The 21,675-nt window shown below is 35.8% G+C and overlaps 1 non-coding gene across 1 annotated transcript; it reads left to right on the plus strand.

Moving 5' to 3' along the window:
- Nucleotides 1-19,009: 19,009 nt before the first annotated feature.
- LOC142174013 (small nucleolar RNA Z247) lies at nt 19,010-19,148 on the plus strand. Its single transcript, XR_012703376.1, has one exon. It is a non-coding gene; the product is annotated as a small nucleolar RNA Z247 (small nucleolar RNA).
- Nucleotides 19,149-21,675: the final 2,527 nt, after the last annotated feature.

Below are 21,675 nucleotides of genomic sequence, written 5' to 3' on the forward strand. Positions count from 1 at the left end.
TTATCTTTCTTTTCTGTATTGGCATTTAGACACACACTCTTGTGGACACTGTTTCTTAGACTGGTTGTTTAGATGCTCATGACTTGGTGACACCCCGATGTTTGGGGCTATTTTACCGCATTGTATTTTGAGTTTAACTCCTGTCTTTATGAAAACTCTGTCATATCAAGCTTTTGGTTTTTATTTTTGTGAAACATTTGAAGTATTTTGAAAAATCGGCTTGCCTAATACCATCAATAGGCGTCATCACGACAGGTTAGGGTTTTTGGTCGTGATACCGGCTAGCTATTTTCAGCATAAAGTTTATATTAATACCTCAAAATCTTTACTTATCTTGAACACTAATTAGTATAGAAAGAAACACATCAAGAAACTGAAATGAAGTAATTCCGGCTTGAGTGATTGTTACACTGAAAGGTTGCATTTGTTTCCCTTGTTGCTGCACTTAGTTCAATTATGTCATTGTTCTCGACTTCTGGAAAAAATATTGTATCCGGTTTATCTGAACTGAGTAAATGTACAACTGACTTAATTTATATTGCCGGAATTGAATCATGTTTACTTTCATTGCTGAAACTGCTGAAGTGAACAGTAATTGTATAGCTCGTTACTACTTTTCAGTTCCTTATTTATTTTTGTTATTTACTGAGTTAGTTGTACACATGCTACACACTGCACTTAATGTGCAGATCCAGGTATATCCGGTCACGGAGGACGTTGATCTCGTGCGTGGTTGAGTATCGGAGACTCACGAGGTAGCTGCCCGCGTTCGCAGTCCTTGTCTCTCCTTTCTTGTTATCTTTCTTTTCTTTATTGGCATTTAGACACAAACTCTTGTGGACACTGTTTCTTAGACTGGTTGTTTACATGCTCATGACTTGGTGACACCCCGATATTTGCGGCTATTTTACCGCATTGTATTTTGAGTTTAACTCCTGTCTTTATGAAAACTCTGTCATATCAAGCTATTGGTTTATTATTTTTGTGAAACATTTGAAGTATTTTGAAAAATCGGCTTGCCTAATACCATCAATAGGCGTCATCACGACAGGTTAGGGTTTTTGGTCGTGATACCGGCTAGCTATTTTCAGCATAAAGTTTATATTAATACCTCAAAATCCTTACTTATCTTGAACACTAATTAGTATAGAAAGAAACACATCAAGAAACTGAAATGAAGTAATTCCGGCTTGAGTGATTGTTACACTGAAAAATTGCATTTGTTTCCCTTATTGCTGCACTTAGTTCAATTATGTCATTGTTCTCGACTTCTGGAAACAATATTGTATCCGGTTTATCTGAACTGAGTAAATGTACAACTGACTTAATTTATATTGCCGGAATTGAATCATGTTTACTTTCATTGCTGAAACTGCTGAAGTGAACAGTAATTGTATAGCTCGTCACTACTTTTCAGTTCCTTATTTATTTTTGTTATTTACTGAGTTGGTTGTACACATGCTACACACTGCACTTCATGTGCAGATCCAGGTATATCCGGTCACGGAGGACGTTGATCTCGTGCGTGGTTGAGTATCGGAGATTCACGAGGTAGCTGCCCGTGTTCGCAGTCCTTGTCTCTCCTTTCTTGTTATCTTTCTTTTCTTTATTGGCATTTAGACACACACTCTTGTGGACAATGTTTCTTAGACTGGTTGTTTAGATACTCATGACTTGGTGACACTCCGATGTTTGCGGCTTTTTTACCGCATTGTATTTTGAGTTTAATTCCTGTCTTTATGAAAACTCTGTCATATCAAGCTTTAGGTTTATTATTTTTGTGAAACATTTGAAGTATTTTGAAAAATCGGCTTGCCTAATACCATCAATAGGCGTCATCACGACAGGTTATGGTTTTTGGTCGTGACACCGGCTAGCTATTTTCAGCATAAAGTTTATATTAATACCTCAAAATCCTTACTTATCTTGAACACTAATTAGTATAGAAAGAAACACATCAAGAAACTGAAATGAAATAATTCCGGCTTGAGTGATTGTTACACTGAAAGGTTGCATTTGTTTCCCTTGTTGCTGCACTTAGTTCAATTATGTTATTGTTCTGGACTTCTAGAAAAAATATTGTATCCGGTTTATCTGAACTGAGTAAATGTACAACTGACTTAATTTATATTGCCGGAATTGAATCATGTCTACTTTCATTGCTGAAACTGCTGAAGTGAACAGTAATTGTATAGCTCGTCACTACTTTTCAGTTCCTTATTTATTTTTTTTATTTACTGAGTTGGTTGTACACATGCTACACACTGCACTTAATGTGCAGATCCAGGTATATCCGGTCACGGAGGACGTTGATCTCGTGCGTGGTTGAGTATCGGAGACTCACAAGGTAGCTGCCCGCGTTCGCAGTCCTTGTCTCTCCTTTCTTGTTATCTTTCTTTTCTTTATTGGCATTTAGACACACACTCTTGTGGACACTGTTTCTTAGACGGGTTGTTTAGATGCTCATGACTTGGTGACACCCCGATGTTTGTAGCTATTTTTCCGCGTTGTATTTTGAGTTTAACTCATGTCTTTATGAAAACTCTGTCATATCAAACTTTTGGTTTATTATTTTTGTGAAATATTTGAAGTATTTTGAAAAATCGGCTTGCCTAGTACCATCGATAGGCGTCATCACGACAGGTTAGGGTTTTGGGTCGTGACACCGGCTAGCTATTTTCAGCACAAATTTATATTTAATACCTCAAAATCCTTACTTCTCCTTAACACTAATTAGTATAGAAAGAAACACATCAAGAAACTGAAATGAAGTAATTCCGGCTTGAGTGATTGTTACCCTGAAAGGTTGCATTTGTTTCCTTTGTTGCTGCACTTAGTTGAATTATGTCATTGTTCTGGAATTTTGGAAAAAATATTGTATCCGGTTTATCTGAACTGAGTAAATATACAACTGACTTAATTTATATTGCCGGAATTGAATCATGTCTACTTTCATTGCTGAAACTACTGAAATGAACAGTAATTTTATAGCTCGTCACTACTTTTCAGTTCCTTATTTATTTTTGTTATTTACTGAGTTGGTTGTACACATGCTACACGCTGCACTTCATTTGCAGATCTAGGTATATCCGGTCACGGAGGACGTTGATCTCATGCGTGGTTGAGTATCGGAGATTCACGAGGTAGCTGCCCGCGTTCGCAGTCCTTGTCTCTCATTTCTTGTTATGTTTCTTTTCTGTATTGGCATTTAGACACCGACTCTTGTGGACACTGTTTCATAGACTGGTTGTTTAAATGCTCATGACTTGGTGACACTCCGATGTTTGTGGCTTTTTTCCCCGTTGTATTTTGAGTTTAACTCTTGTCTTTATGAAAACTCTGTCATATCAAGCTTTTGGTTTATTATTTTTGTGAAATATTTGAAGTATTTTGAAAAATCGGCTTGCCTAGTACCATCGATAGGTGTCATCACGACAGGTTAGGGTTTTGGATCGTGACACCGGCCAGCTATTTTCAGCACAAAGTTTATATTAATACCTCAAAATCCTTACTTCTCTTGAACACTAATTAGTATAGAAAGAAACACATCAAGAAACTGAAATGAAGTAATTCCGGATTGAGTGATTGTTACCCTCAAAGGTTGCATTTGTTTCCTTTGTTGCTGCACTTAGTTGAATTATGTCATTGTTCTGGACTTCTGGAAAAAATATTGTATCCGGTTTATCTGAACTGAGTAAATGTACAACTGACTTAATTTATATTGCCGGAATTGAATCATGTCTACTTTCATTGCTGAAACTACTGAAATGAACAGTAATTTTATAGCTCGTCACTACTTTTCAGTTCCTTATTTATTTTTGTTATTTACTGAGTTGGTTGTACACATGCTACACGCTGCACTTCATTTGCAGATCCAGGTATATCCGGTCACGGAGGACGTTGATCTCATGCGTGGTTGAGTATCGGAGATTCACGAGGTAGCTGCCCGCGTTCGCAGTCCTTGTCTCTCATTTCTTGTTATGTTTCTTTTCTGTATTGACATTTAGACACCGACTCTTGTGGACACTGTTTCATAGACTGGTTATTTAAATGCTCATGACTTGGTGACACTCCGATGTTTGTGGCTTTTTTTCCCCGTTGTATTTTGAGTTTAACTTTTGTCTTTATGAAAACTCTGTCATATCAAGCTTTTGGTTTAATAATTTTGTGAAATATTTGAAGTATTTTGAAAAATCGGCTTGCCTAGTACCATCGATAGGCGTCATCACGACAGGTTAGGGTTTTGGGTCGTGACACCGGCCAGCTATTTTCAGCATAAAGTTTATATTAATACCTCAAAATCCTTACTTCTCTTGAACACTTATTAGTATAGAAAGAAACACATCAAGAAACTAAAATGAAGTAATTCCGGATTGAGTGATTGTTACCCTCAAAGGTTGCATTTGTTTCCTTTGTTGCTGCACTTAGTTGAATTATGTCATTGTTCTGGACTTCTGGAAAAAATATTGTATCCGGTTTTTCTGAACTGAGTAAATGTACAACTGACTTAATTTATATTCCCGAAATTGAATCATGTCTACTTTTATTGCTGAAACTACTGAAGTGAACAGTAATTGCATGGCTCGTCACTACTTCTCAGTTCCTTATTTATTTTTGTTACTTAATGAGTTGGTTGTACTCACGCTACACCCTGCACTTCATGTGCAGATCCAGGTGTATCCGGTTACGGAGGACGTTGATCTCGTGCGTGGTTGAGTATCGGAGATTCACGAGGTAGTTGCCCGCGTTCGCAGTTGTTGTCTCTCATTTCTTGTTATATTTCTTTTCTGTATTGGCATTTAGACACCGACTCTTGTGGACACTGTTTCATAGACTGGTTGTTTAAATGCTCATGACTTGGTGACACCCCAATGTTTGTGGCTATTTTTCCCCGTTGTATTTTGAGTTTAACTCTTGTCTTTATGAAAACTCTGTCATATCATGCTTTTGGTTTATTATTTTTGTGAAATATTTGAAGTATTTTGAAAAATCGGCTTGCCTAGTACCATCGATAGGCGTCATCACGACAGGTTAGGGTTTTAGGTCGTCACACCGGCCAGCTATTTTCAGCACAAAGTTTATATTAATACCTCAAAATCCTTACTTCTCTTGAACACTATTTAGTATAGAAAAAAACACATCAAGAAACTGAAATGAAGTAATTCCGGCTTGAGTGATTGTTACCCTGAAAGGTTGCATTTATTTCCTTTATTGCTGCATTAGTTGAATTATGTCATTGTTCTGGACTTCTAGAAAAAATATTGTATCCGGTTTATCTGAACTGAGTAAATGTACAACTGACTTAATTTATATTGCCGGAATTGAATCATGTCTACTCTCATTGCTGAAACTGCTGAAGTGAACAGTAATTGTATAGCTCGTTACTACTTTTCAGTTCCTTATTTATTTTTGTTATTTACTGAGTTGGTTGTACACATGCTACACACTGTACTTCATGTGCAGATCCAGGTATATCCGGTCACGGAGGACGTTGATCTCTTACGTGGTTGAGTATCGGAGATTCACGAGGTAGCTGCCGGCGTTCGCAGTCCTTGTCTCTCCTTTCTTGTTATCTTTCTTTTCTGTATTGGCATTTAGACACAGACTCTTGTGGACACTGTTTCTTAGACTGGTTGTTTAGATGCTCATGACTTGGTGGCACCCCGATGTTTGGGGCTATTTTACCGCATTGTATTTTGAGTTTAACTCCTGTCTTTATGAAAACTCTGTCATATCAAGCTTTTGGTTTATTATTTTTGTGAAACATTTGAAGTATTTTGAAAAATCGGCTTGCCTAATACCATCAATAGGCGTCATCACGACAGGTTAGGGTTTTTGGTCGTGACACCGGCTAGCTATTTTCAGCATAAAGTTTATATTAATACCTCAAAATCCTTACTTATCTTGAACACTAATTAGTATAGAAAGAAACACATCAAGAAACTGAAATGAAGTAATTTAATCACACTGATTCAAGCCACTTAATTCATAATACAAGCTCTCTATAGTCTTAAACCTACAGCATCAAATGTAAAATTTAGTAGATTTAAATGCTTTTGTTATGATCAGACCCTTTAATAATTATATTATTGGGCTAGAAGCTAAGGTATTTGGGCCAGTTGTTAAAACGAGGAAATACCAACACATGATGTGGGATGCAGGTTGATTAAAGCTCTTAAAATACTGGTCGGCTGAAGGGAATGTGAGGGTTATAAATAGCAAGAGTTTGTAATGGTTTAGGGTACGCTAGAACTTGGTCTTTCTTTTCATTAGCTATTCTGTAATAGCATGCCGAAACCTCCATTTTCTTATTTTCCATTTTTGTTCCCTGTTTTATCCTTGGTTTCCTTAAAGATTGAGACACAATCAGTTGTAATTCCTCAGTTTGATCGAAAATCAGATTATCTTTACATTTGGTTAACTATGGATCCATTAGTAGGTGCTTTCATTCCTCAGTTTGTCCTTCGTCACTAATAAGGCAGTTGACGAAGTTTGAATATAACAAGTTTGAACAGGTCCTCTCTTAAGGCATGCTTGGGTCGTGACATAAGAAAATCATGCTCAGGGAAAGAAAGGATCCACACAGCTATACGCCAAGTTAATTCAACAAATCACATTGAATTGTATTTTCATTTAACAAAGACGGGGACTGACAATGCTATGATTCTATATGTAAAAGCTACATAGCAGAGATAAAACAGACATGGGTTAGCAAATTACTGATTTTGAAATGCAGTCCCAACTAAAGGGCGTGAGACTACTTGCAAATCGTCAAGCTTAACATAAAGAACTTGTATTCAAATCATGCTCCAAAACAGAGGTTGTATTTTTCCATTACTTAGGCATGCTTCTGTTAGAATACTCCAAAACACATGGTTTGAAGCGAAGAATAGATTCAACAGGCTCGAAATGAATGATAACCAAACAGTAGTTACAAATGTTCTAACACCCAAAAACACAACACGGACAGTTTCAAAACAAAGAATCACGCCTTGAATAGTGTAGTCATAGCAAAGTGTGAGAAGAAATAAATACCCTTTTGTGGAGTTGAAAAGCGTGTATGTGACAAAAGAGGGACAGTGGTCTTGATTTCTCCTAACAACAAGCTCTTGATAGGCTCCATGGATAACAGTACCTCGCAAAAGAAAAGAAATCGTTAATAGAAAAATATGCCACAGCGGGAGCTTAGTGTACCGGGCTAGTAGAAAAAGATGCCACCTTAGAGGTGTGGCGTTATGACACTTGTTAATCGCATAAAGCACATTTTCAAGTAAGCAATAATATTCTAAGCATGTTGTACATTTTAAGTAACAAAATATTCTTTCTAGTTTTGGTACAATAGCAGAAAATTAAAGAAAAACATGTGGCAGCTCCATGGCTTGCGAAAATCATGCACAAGACCCCAATACTATTCCAAGGTTCGTGTGGAAGACAAAGAAAATAAAATAAAAGGGTAGTCATTCAAGATATATGTTATAGAACACATTTACAGATAAGAAGCAATTCAAGTAAAGAAGTGGAAAGACATGCTGACAATTAATACATACGTTCATTAAGCAAAAAAGTATCTCATAAATGGAAAGATTTAAAACAAAGGCCGGCTAGCTATTTTCAGAACAAAGTTTTATATTAATTAGTATAGAAACAAACACATCAAGAAACTCAAATGAAGTAATTTAATCACACTGATTCGAGCCACTTAATTCATACATTCTTAGTCGCGCACAAGGACAAAATGCAAGCTTTCTATATAGTCTTAAACCTACAGCATTAGATGTAAAATTTGGTGGATTTAAATGCCTTTTGTTATGAACAGTCGCTTTACTGATTATATTATACGGCTAGAAGTTAAGGTATTTGGGCCGGTTGTATCATCACATGATGTGGGATACAGGTTAAGAAAAGCTATTAAAATACTGGTCGGCTGAAGGGAATGTGAGGGTTATAAATAGCAGGAATATGTAATGGTTTAGGGTACGCTAGAACTTGGTCTTCCTTTTCATTAGTTAGCTATTCTGAATTAGCGGTATGGAACCTCCCTTTTCTTATTTTCCATTTTTTTGTTCCCTGTTTTATCCTTGGTTTCCTTAAAGATTGAGACACAATCAGTTGTAATTCCTCAGTTTGATCAAAAATCAGACTGTCTTTACATTTGGTAAATATGGATCCATTAGTAGGTGCTTTCATTCCTCAGTTTGTCCTTCGTCACTAATAAGGAAGTTGCAGTTACAGTACATGTCTACTCAGACATGCCTGCAGACCTGATGTTCGACGAAATGCCTTACTGCCTCTCCAAGGTGTTTGTTGCTCCACACCCAACTACAGCAAAACTGAAAAGATTTAACACTTTTCACCATGGGATTGCCATTAAAACTACCACAAGGATCTACAAAATACACTACACCCATTCGCAATTGAATTATATTTAACAATAACAGCGAGCTTCATGCTAGAAACCATATGTATTCTTATTTGCACTTACTAAACAACAGTGTACAAATAGTGACGAAGCTTATTAAACTAATGCTCGGATATAAACACAATTAATGGCTTGGCATAGTCATATGCAACACAGAAATAGCATACAAGAAAGATGAAAAACTTTATTCAGAACATGTGCTTATACCCATACTAATTAATGCGACAACAAGCACTGACCCAAAGAAAAACTTAGCAAAAAAATACTTCAATTCGGATCCGAAAAAGTCACTGCAAACATAAGCGCAGTAGGATGGTGGCACACGATCTTATTGAGGAAGATGGTCTGAAGGTGTTCTGTGTTTGTGAGGATGGAGCGTTTCTGCCCAATTCTGTTCACAAAAAGTGAGATATATATGTCAAAAGGGAAAGAGCCGTTGGAAAGTGTTTTGGGCTCTACTATTTTAATTTAAAATTATCATAATAATTAATTAAATAAATACTCCCTTTTCAAATGCTGAATATGCTCGAAATAAATTGCAACGGGAATGAATGAAGTTGCAAATTAGCATCAAAATATTTTTGATAAATGATGATGCAATAATTAAAGGAAATAAAAATGCTAAGATAAATGATATTATAGTACAAATGATGTGATTTAAAATATAAATAATGCTGAAAATTATAATAAAATATTATTATGACCGTGTATATGCAATAGAAGCCCAAAAAATAAATTAGGATAAAATAGTGACAAAATTAGGTTTCAACAGTAATGGAAACTCATCAAGCTCGTTAAATTACAACATCATATTCTCACTGGCCAAGTCCATATCAAGATTTCAACTGGCAAGTGAAAAGCTTTCCTATAAACCAACTTATATTATATTGAGGCTCCAATAGAAGTTTCGTATGCAGTACGATATGCCCATAGAGCCTCGTCAAGCTTGACGATCTAATCCTTCCTACTTATATTTATTGTTTTCTCTAAAATCTGCTTCACTTTCTTGTTTAACACATCAATTTATCCACTAATCTTATACTTATAAAAGCTCCTGAAGTTTCAAATCGTATAAAATTTTAAAATTCACCACAAATTTTTTATCGTTATGTAACGACCCGGCCGGTCATTTTGAATGTTGTAGCCATGTTCTCCCATTTACTACTTATTCTGTGCTCAATTGTTGTTATGTGACTTGCTGGGGTGGTTGGTTTGGTTCCGGGGATGTTTCGGAATGAATTGGGATACTCAGTACCAAGGTTGGAAACTTAGGTTGAAAGAGTTTATCGGATGATGACTTATATGTAAGCGACTCCGGAATGGAGTTTTGATAGTTTTGATAGCTCCGTATGGTAATTTTGGACTTAGGACTGTGCCCGAATATTGATTTGGAGGTTCGTAGATGATTTTGGCTTGAATGGCGAAAGTTGGAAAATTAGGAGTTTGGAGAGTTGAGAAGTGTGAGCGAGAGTTGACTTTGTGATTATCGGGCTCAGATTTTGGTTTCGAAAGTTGGAATAGGTCAGTTATTTCATTTATGACTTGTGTGCAAAATTTGAGGTCAATCGGAGTTGATTTGATAGGTTTCGGCATCAAATGTAGAAGTTTATAAGTTCATTAAGCTTGAATCGATGTGCGATTCGTGGTTTTAGTATTTTTTATTTTGATTTACTCTTCGAGCGAGTTCGTATGATATTTTAGGACTTGTTGGTATGTTTGGTTGAGGTCCCGGGGGCCTCGGGTATGATTCGGATCATGTTCGGCGCATTTTGGAACTTAGAAGGCTGCTGATTTTGCTGGTATTGGTGTCCTTGTACGCAATCGCGAACTGTTGTTGTGGCAACTGGGGATTTTTGTTCTATACGTTCGCGAGCTAATGTCTGTGATCGCATATGTTGGAGAGGCAGTGAATCATAAACGCGTGGGTTAAGTCGCGTTCGTGAAGAGGAAAGGAGGAACTGCAGGATCCACACGCTTGTTTTTCACGGTCACTTGGGTATGTTTGCGATCACGTAGGTCAGAGTTAATTGTTGACCGCGTTCGTGACCTGTTTTGTATGTTTGAGTAGAAGGATTTGGGCTACTGAAGAATTTGTTCTTCGCGATCGCGAAGGAAATTCCGCGATCGTGATGTGTAATCCCTGGGCAGAATATAAGTTTAAAAAATGAGGGTTTGAGTTATATTTCATAATTTGATTTTGGGAGCTCGAATTGAGGCGATTCATGGAGGAATTTTCAAGGGATTGATTGGGGTAGGTGATTCTAACTCGGATTTGGTTAATATACATGAATATATCATTGATTTTATCATTAAATTAATGTTTTGGATTGGACATTGGGGAAAATTATAGAAACTTTATAGGCTTTAATTTGAGGATTTGAAGGTCGAGTTGTGATTAGATTTGAGTAATTTTGATATGGTTGAACTCGTGGTTGAATAGGTATTCGGATTTTGTTAATTTTATTGGATTCCGAGACGTGGGTCTGGGTTGACTTTTTGACCTTAGTTAAAGATTGTAGCTTTATTAATTGGAATCAATTCCTATAGCTTTTGTTGATAGTATTACGTTATTTTTGGCTAGATTCGATCCTTCTGAAGGTCGATACATGTGAGAAGGGCTTGCTAGCAGAGTGATTTGATTTGCTCGAGGTAAGTATCTTATTTACACTCGGCTGAGGCACTAGTTGCCTGAATTGTTGTGATAGCTACGTGTTATTAGGTGCGCACATGCGTGGGGATGAACCCATGTGGGGGCATCACTCATTTATTCATGTTCGGATTGTGCTCAGTCTCTCATAAGACTAGAATTGACTGATAAGCTTTAAGTTATGATATTTCTCATGTTTGTAACAGTTTGTGTGATCTATTTGAGCCATGCTGAGGCTACATAGAGATTTAATCCCTGAACGAACTTGATAAATGCTTCTCAGTGATGAAATTTACGATTTGAGCTATGATAACATACTTTGCACATGCCTACACGTTAGCATGTCATTTATACCAGTCCAGGAGCATGATAATTGTTATTCATTTATTACATACATGTATACTTGTTTAATTACTCATGCATGATATATTTCGATTGGAGGTCTGTGACCATACCGGGCAGATTATATTATTGGCACGTGAGTTATCTGTGCAGCAAGCGAGTTTTTCGTGTGGATCCATTTAGTGATGCTATTGGCACGTGAGTTGTCCGTGCGGGTTCTATTATTAGAATGTGAGTTGTCAGTGCAACGTGTGGATACGGATCCATCCCCCTAGGATCATCCTCTCATGTTTCTCTCTTGATGGTGTACACGCGGTTATTGAGAATACTGATCAGTGGTTTAGAACGGATATGGAAAGTTGAGAGAATCCGACCAGTTGTGTGGATTTTGCATTTCCTTATCATTTACCTGATTTAACTGCTCATCACATGTACATGCCGCTGGGAGCACCAAATTATAAGTTGGGTTCTTCCCAAAAAAAACAGGACACAAAAAAAAAAATTAGAGGAAGAAGAGATCTGAGAGGACAACGAAAATAGATAGAAAGGGAAAAAAAACCTGCAAAAGCTAGGAAAAAAAGGAAGAAGAAGGCGGCAGCTCACAAATTTTGGATCTCTCCCAGCTCACGCCATAACCAGCCCATACACACACGATCTATATACAGAAAATCATTCCCCTTTAGATTGATAGCTCCAATGCCCACTGTTTTGACCTCCGTGAACGTCGTTCAAATTCCACCACCGAGTATCTTTGTCGCAGGGGTTTTCCGTTATTTCCGGTCGGAGGTAAGGAGGTTCCGTTCGAGTTGCCGAATCAAGGTCTCCAGTTAGTCACCAAGTTCGTGGTCGTCTTCTTTTGTGTAATAGCTTGGAAATTCATGTTAGTAATATATGAAGAAAGTTTAAAGGTCCGATCCTTATCTCATCTTTTACTTCTTTAAGTTGATACATGAATTTTATGTCTTGGCATAATCTTTGGATGAAAGTTCTACTCCATTTATGAACAAATACGTGAAATTGCTCCTTCTGTGTTACCATTTTTGTTTGAAATTGGTTGTTGCTCCTTTTCGATTAACCTTAGTTATCGGCTATTAGTTTCAAGTAATTAGATTTGTGTGCTTGCCTTGATGATATCTCATTGTTTAGATTCACTATTTTCTATTTGATGAGCCTTCGTCGTGTTATTCTTGAGTTATTTTAATGAAATTTGAAGTATGAAGTTAATTTTTTTTTTCTTTTTTCCTTTCATATATTGAAGGTTTAAGTTTCAAATAGTACCATGAAGGGATATTTGGGCTAAACTCATTAAAGCAATATGGAAAGTGGGGTAGGTTAGCTTAGAGAAAAAGTTTTAAATTATTTTTGTCGTGTCTATATGTTTAGGTCGTAGGAGTACGATTTTGGCCTATTTCATTTTCTTTAAGCTGATTTATCTTTATTTAATGAACATTTCTCATAACTTAGATGTATAGGTATACATGGACCGGGTTTGTTCGATTTTAATCAAAACCAAACCAAACCAATTATATCGGTTTGTATTGGTTCGATTTTATCTGGTTTTTTAGATTTTCGGGTTTTTTATTACTTAAATATTATTTCAATCTTACTTTGTTAAATATTTGATAAGTAAATATATATGTAGTAAAAATATAAAAAAAATTGGCAAATATATTATCGATTAAAATATTCTTATGGGAGAATTTTATTAGTAACACATAATAGTTATTTATTTAGTCGTCTGACAATAATTTTTCGTTGATGTACACTTTCAGCTTAACCGAATTTAGTAATTAAACATAAAAATCAATATGATACATAAATATAATAATCACTTCACATTCGAAAAAGATATAAGAATTTAATAGATCTTAATATATGATATGAATATGGAAGAACAAAGAGATAGACGCATTTCAGTAACACTTGATAAGAAAGTAATCATACAACTCATTATTTAAGGTCAATAAATATGGAGCACTTCATATTCTATTAGAATTTATATCCCGCAAGAAAATCTCAAATATTTCTAGACATTTTTTAAAGAAAATTCTATATAAAATCTTAAAAGTATATATAAAAATTATATATTTATATGTCGGGTTGGTTCAGGTTTTTTTACTCAATACCAAACCAAACCAAACAATGTTAGGTTTTTAATCGGTTTGGTTTGACTTTTCGGTTTGGTACAGTTTTTCGGTTCGGTTTGTACACCCCTACTTAGATATATCATTGGCCTTTTCATGTAAACTAAACACTACCCTCTTTCTACAATAATATCCATAAATTATGGCCTCACAATAATCTCAGAGTAGGAAAAATAATCCATGAATACATTAGTATGCTTTTAGGTACGCTTTTAATTAATCAAATTATCGTGATTATATGTATACGTTCGCGTGACATAATTGCGACTTCCAAACTTAAAAATCAAGGTACGCGTTCACGCAACTTTGGGAGAAACAATCTTAATAATAATAAAGTGTTATTAATTGTATACACATACACGTGACATAATTTTTAGCGCGCTTAATAAAACGGATTCACGCACATGTGGTTCATTTCAAGATAATTTCATAACGCCATAATTAAAAGCGGTAAAAGGTAAAATGGACATAGGTTCTAAAATTACGTAATTAAATAATTAATTAAGCCAGGTATGATTAAAGCCACGGTGCTAAAATCACGGAATCCGTGAATGCCCAATGTCTTCTCCCGGATTAACAGAATTCCTTATCGGGGTCTTCTGTGTTTCGCAGACTTAACATAGAGTCAATTTCCTCGATTTGAAATTTTAAAACAAATCGGTGACTTGTGACACCATAACAATTATTCCAAGTGGCGACACTAATTAAATAAATAATCTCATTTTAATTGGAAAAACTCCTTTATCTTCGAAAAAAGGGGGCGTGACAGCTATAATATTGTTTGAGCAGAGTATTTGAGAAACTATACACATGCACACACAGACTGTTTTCTCACGAAACTTGATGAGTTAATTTTCAATATTGTTCTGTGCAGGTTTAAAAGATGGAACTACACAAGTGATAGCTAGTATCATTAATAATTTATGCTTCTCTTACCTTGCCGTGTTTATTTACGATACTTATTGAGTTGGTTGTACTCATACTATACTCTGCACTTCGTGTGCAGATCCAGGTACTTTCGGACATGGAGGTTGCTAGTGTTGGAGCTTATTCAGTTCAGAAACTATCGAGATAATTGCCTTGGCATCCGCAGACCCTGACTCTCCTCCTTTTACTTTAGTTTCATTTATACCGTTCTATCTTTCTAGGCAGTGTTTCCGCATTCAGGCCACGTTATTGTATAGATGCTCATGTACTAAGTGACATCCTGATTTTGGAGAATTCTGTATTGAGTTGCGGTGTTTGTCTTCCAGTTATTATGAGATCTTATTTAATTAGCCTATTTCAGTATGTTTAAATTATAGATGCTTGTTATTTGTGAGTTGTCGGCTTGCTTAGTATCGCGATAGGCGCCATCACAACACATATAATTTTGGATCGTGATACGTTAGTAGGGAGAATAACAACCTCTGCCCACTTAGACACATTGCCAATTGCGAATAAAATATACTAGAGTCAACTGCTAATAAAATATAGTTGTTGCCCAACAAATATGGTAATGGTTCCATAAAATTAATCCATACATCAAAATATTTCTACCGCATGAATACCTTGCAAAGGCATTCCATACTTTCTTGTAATTGTCCCTGTTCTGTGACATCTATCACACTTTTTTTACAAATGTGTGTGCCTTATTGAACCATTTTAGTCAATAAAAACCCGATTGCAACACTTTTGCGGCTGTTTAACCGCCACCATGATGATATACAGCAGTCATGCAAAATAGCTTCCATCTCCATAAATTAGTGGCATTCTCTAATTAGCCATCTCTAAACACATAAAAATCATCCATAAAAATCTCAACAAATCTCTCAACATAAAAGTAAAAATAGTCATCGTACACCTTTAAAATGTTGCCGGTATATTATATAATCCGAATGACATTCTCTTAAATGCATAAGTGCCATATGGACAAGTGAAGTTCGTTTTCTCTTTGTTCGTGAAAGCAAATAGAAATCGAATTATAACTAAAAAAATACCAAGAAAACAGTAATATTCTTGTCCAGCTAACCTGTCCAAGATTACTAAAAGGAAAGAAGAAAATGTCTTTTTGTGGTAGCATTATTAGTTTCCTATAATTTTTACATATTCTCCAGTCAGTTACAATAGAAATTAATTCGTTATTTTCATTTATTACCACTCATAACTTGTGGAGATATAAGTTAGCATTTGTTTTGAAGTTGTCAAATTGAGGTTGCAAGCTCAATTCTGAAGTTTTTCCTACTAATCGGTATTACATTTATTTTTGCGGAAAAAAAAAAGGAAAGTTGATTTTCCAAAAAATTTCAGAATCTTTGAAATTTGCAGAAACCCAAAATTACTACTGTTTTAAAAACTATATATAAAAAAAGTCCCCACCTAACATAAGCCTCCACTTAGAATTTCAATAAGGCTCTTTGTCACAGTTATTTTTGGAATTTTTGTTAGGTCGATATGATGCATTCACCCAGTTTGATTGTCACACTTGTTAATTTCTATTCTCAACCAAAATGTATGGAAAGAATATTTTCCAACTATCTCAGAAGTAAAGAAGAAGATTTTAAAAGGGTTTTGGATGGGTCAGTGGGTTTAATTAAAATGAATCGGGTTCCAAAATTAACCCAGGCCAGTGATGTGTCTTTTTTAAGGTGAGACCCGATCATTTAATGGGCGAGAAAAAAATATGATTTAAAGTATAACGGCAGAAATTTAATAGGGATAATAAACCTCAAAGTTGAATGGGTCAACTAAAAGTGGCATTTGGAAGGGAAAATGGGTGACGTTTTTGGCATTTTTTTAAATAATTCTGAAGTTGTGTTTGTTTCATAATTTTTGTAAAAATAAAATAAATAAATAAATAAATAAAGAGTTACAAATATTTTTCGAAACTTTGAAACTCTTTTACAAGTTTTTGGTAAACTTGATAAATACCTGGTTGGTGAAGTGCCCTTCTAACTTTTCTTTCTTACAAAACTTTGGAGAAAGAAAATAATGACACCAAAAGAAGATAGATAAATTGAAACAATAATGTGGGAGAGAAAAGGGCCCAATATTTTACTATATAAGAAGTGCGGGTGAAACAGGCACCTTTTCGTTGACAAGCCAGCTTCATTGGAAATATATTTGCTCATGTTTTTGCATATTATTATGTGAATTGGCCGCAAATATATTATTAGGACAAATGTTCAAATATGCCCTTGTACTATACGAAATTTAGCGCATTTGCCATTCGTTAATACTTTAGCTCAAATATGCTCTTACTGTCACATAGTTGGTCTATATATGCCCTTAGAGTTATACAGTTGACCCATATATGCCCTTTTCGAAACGAAATTCACTCAAACTAATTAGCTCTTTCGTTAATTGTATTAAAGTGTATTACAAATACTATTTCCTTTTTATTAGTACTTTTTTCTTTACCTTTCTCTTTTCTTTCATCTTTTTTCTTTTCTTCTCTTTTTTTCCCTTTTTCTTTCTCCCTTATCCGATTTCCTCCATTGCTGATGTCTTCTCCATTTTCGTCATCAATTTCACTTGACAAAACTCATGAATTCCTGCTAATACCAATTAACACCACCGAAAAAATTTCTCCGACAATTTTCATCTCGTTCTTTTCAGAAGAACCAGAGCCTTCTTGTTGGGAAGCTTTTAGCAGGAATTCATGAGTTTTGTCAAGTGAAATTAGTGACGAAAATGGAGAAGACATCAACAGTGGAGGAAATCGGATAAGGGAGAAAGAAAAAGGAAAGAAAAACAAAGAGAAGAAAAGAAAAAAGAAGAAAGAAAATAGAAAGGTAAAAAAAAGTACTAATAAAAAGAAAATAGTGTTTGTAATACACTTTAATACAATTAACGAAAGAGCTAATTAGTTTGGGTGGATTTCGTTTCGAAAAGGGTATATATGAGCCAACTGTGTGACTCTAAGAGCATATATGGACCAACTATGTGACGGTAAGGGTATTCTTGAGCTAAAATATTAACGAATGATAAATGTGCGCAATTTCGTATAGTACAAGGGGATATTTGGACCTTTCCGTTTAGTAAATAAAGAAAACTTTTGAGGCATTTTCAAGGCCCACATTGTCACGCCATGTCTCTTCTGATCACTGTGAATTTACGGAAAAACCATGAAAATTTCGACACTTTAATTAAATACCAGACCTGTGTTCAAACTGCATATTAAACTCTTCACTAGTAACCGGTCAAAGTAATTAATAGCGTGAAATTCACGCACGAATGATGTGGAAAAAAAATCTAATGAAGTCATGTGGCGTTTGGGCTCAAATAGTTATACAAAATAGATTTTGAGCCAAAAAAATAAAAAAAATCTATTTTAACATAAATCCACAAACCATGAGGGGTTGTCTGCATTTTTTTATATCAAAACTTTTTCATGTGGCGCGCAATTTTGGGCTACCGATTGAATTTGTATCCACTTTTTAAAAAAAAGTTTAACTAATACCTAATTTATTGAAAATTTCATATACATACATTTTTCTCTTCTTCTTCACAGCTGCGTTCTTCTTCTTTGTGTTTAGGTTTTTTTCTTCTTAGTTGCAAAATGGGTTTGTTAAATTTATTGTTGTTTTAAAAATTTAAAGATTGTGATTTGTTCGTTATGATATTTAAAAGTTATGCTTCAAATTTGAGCTTATTTGGAGCTATTAGGGATTCGATAAGTATAGTTTAACTATTAGATAAATATTGTATATAGTTGGTTAGGAATAAACTACATCTCATAGAGATAAGCTAGATCTCATAGAGTCCCTCTCATATTGAATCTGTTGTATAACATGTATTTATAGAGGACTATTCTTCCTCTATCAAGTAATGAAATATACGACTCATTTGCTACCTTTACATGGTATCAGAGTATTGGCCACAACTTTCTCACATCCTCACATAATCAAACTAGATAGGAATAACTGAAAGATCAAACGGAGCTCGATTAGTTTCTGCTAGACGAGATATAAAGAACATAACCAATACAGGGAATAAGAGAATACCTGACCATATCTGCTTTTGCGCCATGACAATCTCACTCGAATTACGGGAACCAATATCTTGTGAAAATCTCAAGTTCTTCCTGCAATAAGAGGTTATGATTTAAAGGAAAACATTGATGGAACTCATCCCTGTCCATCCAAATTTGTATCTACTGCTGAAACCTTTACAGATTCTTCACCGGTATCAAATGTAGAAGTTAATCCATTGTTTTTAGCATGGAAGAAATAAGATCAACTCTTATTGAGTTGGCTGGTGTCTTCACTTATAGAGGGAGTATTAGCGCAGGTTGTTGGCTGATCCACATCAAAGGAAGTCTGGTTAGCCCTAGAAGGTATGTTTGCCTCGCAATCTAGGGCACACATTATGCAATTGCGACTACAACTTCAAACAACTAAGAAAGGATCCCAATCGATGGTTGATTATCTTCAAAAGATGAAAACTATAGCAGACAATCTAGCTGTTGCATCTCAGCCTCTCAATGAAGATGATTTGATCCTTCATATCCTTGGTGGCTTAGGTTCTGATTATGATGCTTTAGTTGTCTCAGTTACATTCAGAACTGAGCCTATTACGCTTACTGACCTTAACGGTCTGTTATTGAGTCATGAGTATCGGTTGGAACAAGCTACTGTTATTGATCAAGCCTTTACACAGGTTAATCTCACCACCAAATCCTCTGGTCATAACCCTAGTCGGAACAAGCATGAGAATAAAAGGAACTACTCCACCAATCAGTACCAATCAGGCAGTAATGGATGAGGCCCAAGAAGAGGAGGTCATGGTTTTAGTGGCCAACAATATAATCAAAACACTACAGTTTAGTGTCAAGTGTGTAGCAAGTTTGGTCACTCTACTGCAAATTGTTACCATCATTTTGATCATGCTTTTCAAGCTGGAAATAAGTAACAACTCTCAGCATATGTTGCACAACCTTTGACTGTAGTAGATCCTCTTTGGTATCCTGATTCTGGCACCACAAACCATCTTACAAACGATCTGAACAATATGAACATTATGGGTGAATATTCTGGATTTGAACAAATGCATATTGGCATGGTACAGGTTTGAAAATTGCCCATATTGGTGATTCCTCTCTTCCTTCTTCTTGTCGAACTCTTCATCTAAAAAATATATTACATGTTCCAGAGATTACAAAATTTTTGTTAAGTGTAGCTCAATTTACTGCATATAATAATATTTATTTTGAATTTCACCCTACTACTTGTCTTGTAAAGGAACTGACAACGAGGAAGGTTCTACTACAAGGGCGCCTTGAGCATGGACTCTACACGTTGTGTTCTGCCCGCTTCCAGTCTAACCGAGGTTCTTCTCAACATCAAGCCCTCCTTGTATCAAAGTCGTCTGTTGATTTGTGGCATAGTCGTCTAGGTCATCCTTCAATAAGAGTTGTAAACAAGTAGTGAATCGTCATGATCTACCTATTTCTACAACCTCTAGTAGCAGTGTTTGCTCATCTTGCCAGTATGGCAAGAGTCATAAGTTACCCTTTCATACTTCTAGTTCATCCTCTACGAGTCCTCTAGATTTGATTCACTCGGATGTATGGGGCCCTGCTCTTTATCTTGCAAGCAATAAATTTTGTTTTTATGTTTTATTTGTTGATGATTTTAGCAGATATGTTTGCCTTTATCCTATAAAATCTAAACATGAAGTCATTGATGTTTTCTCATGTTCAAAACTCAAGTTGAAACCTTATTTAATAGAAAGATTAAATCCTTTCAATCTGATTGGGGTAGTGAACATAGAAATTATTCCAAATTATTTGAAAAATTGGGCATTACTCATCAAGTTTATTGCCCTCATACACATGAGCAAAATGGCATAATTGAACGAAAACATCGTCACATTGTTGAAACTGGACTAACACTCTTAGCTCATGCCTCTCTTCCATTGCATTTCTGGGATGATGCGTTTCTTTTGGCTGTGTGTCTCATAAACCGAATGCCTACACCTATTCTAAATAATATTTTCCCACTTGGGAAGTTATTTAACAAAACACCTGATTATCCATCTCTTAAGGTTTTTGGGTGCGCTTGTTATCCTTTGTTGCGACCCTATAATAATCACAAGTTACAGTTTCGTTCACAACAGTATGTCTTCTTAGGATACAACACTAATCGCAAAGGATACAAGTGCCTTCATGTCTCCAGTGGTAGGATTTATATCTCTAGGCATGTTATTTTTGATGAAAATCTTTTCCCTTTTGCATCCAAGGGAACACAGCCTCCTTCGGTGTCGTGTTCTTCGATCTCCTTGCTTTCCTCACCTCCAGTTGTAGATCCATGTTATCCTAGTATTGTCACAAGTTTCATTGACCCTCTGGGCAGTCCTAGTTTGCCTCAAGCTTCTCTCTGCGTTCACCTTCCACCGCTTCTAGCAAACAAATGATATCAAATGTCCTATCTCTAGAAAATCTTACATTAGCTACCACTCTTCTTCCTGCTGCTCCGCCTGCTCAGACGCGTCAAGAAGCTCCTCTTCCTTCTCATCATATGGTCACTCACTTTAAGACAAGGACTGCTCAACCTCAAGCCAACACAGTTACTAAATATCCTCTACCCAAATCTGATCTTCCACCCGAGCCTTCTTGTTTTACCAAGGAATTCAAGGATGACAAGCAGAGGCAGGCAATGCATGAAGAGTACAATGCCCTTATTCAAAATGGAACCTGGACACTAGTTCCTTCCTCTATTACCAAGAATATAGTAGTGTGTAAATGGGTGTTCAAACTGTAACTGAAGCCAGATGGTTCCATAGATAGATACAAGGCAAGGCTTGTGGCAAAAGGGTTTAGCCAAGAGGAAGGATTGATTAGCATGATACATGCAGCCCGGTGGTTAAGCCAACAACTATTCGAGTTGTTCTTACAATTGCTTTAACAAAGGGATGGGATCTCAGACAACTTGATGTTAAAAATGCTTTCCTACATGGTGTGATAATTGAAGAAGTTTATATGGTGCAGCTGATAGTAGGCTATAATTATGTAGTTTAACTACTAGTTGCACTCTAACTTAGCTGCACTTTATTGATATTTGAATGTTAAATGATAACAAATTGCTCTAATTAAGAAATTTATTCTTTGCAGGAGCAATTCTGAGCAATGAGGACGTTAAAGA

Source organism: Nicotiana tabacum, chromosome 19 (assembly GCF_000715075.1).
Source record: "Nicotiana tabacum cultivar K326 chromosome 19, ASM71507v2, whole genome shotgun sequence".
NCBI classification, from domain to species: domain Eukaryota; kingdom Viridiplantae; phylum Streptophyta; class Magnoliopsida; order Solanales; family Solanaceae; genus Nicotiana; species Nicotiana tabacum.